Source organism: Callithrix jacchus, chromosome 7 (genome assembly GCF_049354715.1).
Source record: "Callithrix jacchus isolate 240 chromosome 7, calJac240_pri, whole genome shotgun sequence".
NCBI classification, from domain to species: domain Eukaryota; kingdom Metazoa; phylum Chordata; class Mammalia; order Primates; family Cebidae; genus Callithrix; species Callithrix jacchus.
Genome location: NC_133508.1, coordinates 116,702,699 through 116,706,464, shown reverse-complemented (window position 1 = coordinate 116,706,464; position 3,766 = coordinate 116,702,699). Strand labels below are relative to the sequence as shown.

The following is a 3,766-nucleotide window of genomic DNA, read 5'->3' as shown; positions in this document are numbered from 1 at the left end:
CCCCCATTGTATCTTGGAAATAACCAATTTGTTTTTGATTTTACATCTCATAGGAAGAAGGGACTTGCCTTGTCTCAGATGTGACTTTGGACTTGAAATTTTAGGTTAATGTTGGAGTGAATTAAGACATTGGGAGACTGTTGGGAAGGCAAGATTGGCTTTGAAATGTAAAAAAGACAGGGTCTGTCCCCATCCAAATCTCATCTTAAATTGTAATCCTCATGTGTCAAGGGAGGGAGGGACCTCTAATCCTCACATGTTGAGGGAGGGAGGTGATTGGATGATGGTGTGGTTTCCCTCATGCTGTTGTCATAATAGTGAGTGATTTCTCACAATTATGGTTTTGCAAGTGCCTCAGTTCCTCCTTCACATGCTTCATCTCACCTGCCACCATGTAAGACATGTCTGGTTCCCCTTCTGCCATGATTGTAAGTTTCCTGAGGCCTCCCTACCTATATTGAACTGTGAGTCAATTAAACCTCTTTTCTTTAGAAATTACCCAGGCTCAGGCCGGGCGCGGTGGCTCACGCCTGTAATCCCAGCACTTTGGGAGGCCGAGGTGGGTGGATCACGAGGTCAAGAGATCGAGACCATCCTGGTCAACATGGTGAAACCCCGTCTCTACAAAAAATACAAAAAATTAGCTGGGCGTTGTGGCGCGTGCCTGTAATCCCAGCTACTCGGGAGGCTGAGGCAGGAGAATTGCCTGAACCCAGGAGGCGGAGGTAGCGGTGAGCTGAGATTGCGCCATTGCACTCCAGCCTGGGTAACGAGAGCGAAACTCCATCTCAAAAAAAAAAAAAAAAAAAAAAAAAAAGAAATTACCCAGGCTCAGGCAGTTATTTATAGCAGTGTGAAAACAGACTAATACTGTCATGAAACCAATAGTCAATAAATTAATGAAAACTCAAAGAGAAAGAGTGGCTTATAGTCTAATTCCATTTTGTTAGTATAATCAATAGATCTAAAAGTGATTTAATATAATTATGCCTTTAAAAATATTTACTTTTTTTTAATCCAAAGAAGTGTTTGTAAACAACTGAAACACAGAAAAGAGTAGATAAAAGAAGTTACACTAACATTGGCAAAGCTCTTTCAAGTACTCAATATGTAAAAAGAAACTCTAATTCAGAAAGGAGAATGTACATTTCTCAAACAAATATAACACGTTATTTGAGAGAGTTACAATTACTGATTGTAGCAAAATGACATTATTCAATTCCTGACACTCTGATTCTGTGTTCATCAATCTTATGAATTATTTTTCTGTTTTCTTTACCAAATATTAATACATAAATTAATAAATTTCAGTATACATCTATATATTATCTCTAGTGCTTACATCCACCCCATCAGGTTGGTACTTATTAAACCCATTTTGCAGATTGGAAACAGAAGATTAAAAATAACACTTTTTTAAGTGTCATAAAAATCCTTTATTTCCCACATGTTTTTACCAAGAAAAAAATGTGTCTCCTAATGAGATTGAGTAGATACACAGAAAATTGGCCTTTTAGAGAGAGCAAGTAGTCAGGTAGTTCTCATCATAAATTAATACATTCATAGTCTATATGTTTATTTTTTAGCTGTTTTGTGAGCAGTTTTATGAACCCAAAATGGAGTCCAGAGCTGGGCTTAGACAGATTGGAGCATAAGGCCACAGCTGCTGTGACGACATCAATTATGGTCAGTCATCCTTTACTAAATGACATCCCTCTGACCCTGCACAATTGTGTTCTTGTAACAGAACACAAGTCTTTCAATGACAGTTTTTTGTTTTTTGTATTCTTCAGAATACACAACAATGTACCTGAGGAAAACAGAAAGTGAATAAAATACAAGGCATGATGGTTACTGTAACTTTCATGGGAATGCAATTCTTGGCTTATGTATTAGCTATCAAAGCTCTGAAACCCAAACGAAATTGATTGGGTAGGATTATCAGACAAAACATCAGACATCCAGTTATATTTTAATTTGACATGAACAATGAATACTTTTTAGTATAACCATCTATCAAATATTGCATGGCACTAGCCCTGTGAATGTCCACTCTTGCTATTTTGGTTGGGGTACATTTAGACTAAAAAAGTTTTTGTTTTCTATTTGCAATTAAAACTTAACCAGCCATACTGACTTTTTATTTACTAAATCTGTCAGCCTTAGAAATGGGGGCTGGGCTAAAAGCAAATTTGTATGGAAATGTACAGTCAAACAGCTCAGTTGATGAATTTGAAGCTAGGTTTCTGGTGGAAATCCAAGAATCACTACAATTTACATTTTCAAGGCTACATCAAGGCAATACCATATAGAGCAATGCTTTAGAACATCTTTCAGTGGATTCAAACAGATTTGAGTCCTGGCTTCTCTAACTTATATCCTACTGATGTGACTACCTGCAAGTTATTTTTCATGTCTTAATTTCAATCTCCTCATAGTTAAAAATGGAGATAATAATCTCTTGGTGTTTTATAAGAATTAAATGATATAATTCACAAAAATAAATGTTAAAATACCATTGGGTGAAACATATACAAGAATCCCCTTGATACTGTTTCTCATGGCTATCATTTTTAGCACATCTTAGAATAACTAACAGTTAAAAGCATGTCAATAAAGCACATTGTTGACAACTACATGTAGAAAACACTAAACATCAAATCCTCAGTACAGTTAATGAGAAACGGTCTAAGGCAAAAGGGACTGAGGTTTGGAAGGTAGAGAAAGACTTTCACCTCTCATTGTATAGCTTAATGTACTGAAATTTCTTTTATTTTTTAAACTTTTACCCTGCATATGTATTGCTTATTGAAAATGTTTAACAGGAAACCATCTAGCAGTCCCTGCTGAACCTCAATATCAGGCGTCCTTATAACCAGCACTGAGATTAGTTTTATTTTAGAGACCACTGAGGAACAGAGAAAAACACAGCAGAGATTCAGGGGCAAGCATGGGCTGCAGCTTCTTGGACACTTAAGCACCTGAAATAGAAACAGGGAAACAAGAATAGCTGTAAGTTTAGCTCATCTGCTCCATCGCAATATTTGTCACAAAGAGAATCAGTTCAAATTTGGTAACTTCCTTCTTAAGAGTACTGTCCTCCCCACAGTGACATATTGGCTGCGCAGTTTCATCAACAGTGAAATAGCCAAAGCTGACTGTATAACTTTTATTCTCAAAGAAGAAGCATTCTATATTATCATAGCATCCACTAGTTAATTAAGAACTCTACTCATGAATAATGTTAAGAGAGCTGACATACTTTCAACATCAAGTGTCATTATTCAAGCCATAAACACCACAGATGTTTGCTCAGTAATACTCAGGTGTGTCTTAGATTGGTGCAGGACACTTAATGTCTACTCTAAAAATAACTCTAAACTCTATTGTTGAAAAAATTTATAATTGTTGAACCACTACTATTGTTTTCAGATACAATTGCATTTTTCAGGTTAAAGAAAAAGTTTGTTGCATTGAATACTGAACAGCACTTTCATTTTATTGTAGTTTAAATGTAAAATAAGTCCATTAACTATAGTGGAAGACACTGAGTACTGGAATATTGGAGACACAGTTTGTTAAGATTGTTGTCTATTAACAATAAGATATTAAAATAACTGGTCCTTAGATATGTTAATCCACATTGTCTGGGGAATCTCAGTAAGTTTTTCAGTGTTTTGGGCAAGTAAACCAGTTTTGAAGGTAACAGCAATTGGTCTAATTCTTGGCTATGGCAGTCACCTGGTTTATATTCTAGCCACTTGGT

General features: G+C 36.1%; 1 long non-coding RNA gene across 1 annotated transcript; it reads left to right on the top strand.

Moving 5' to 3' along the window:
* The first annotated feature begins 355 nt into the window (after positions 1 to 355).
* Positions 356 to 3,043, top strand: LOC118143252 (uncharacterized). The gene is made up of 3 exons (XR_004727489.3): positions 356 to 428; positions 1,587 to 1,686; positions 1,794 to 3,043. It is a non-coding gene; the product is annotated as an uncharacterized LOC118143252 (long non-coding RNA).
* The last annotated feature ends 723 nt before the right edge of the window (positions 3,044 to 3,766 follow it).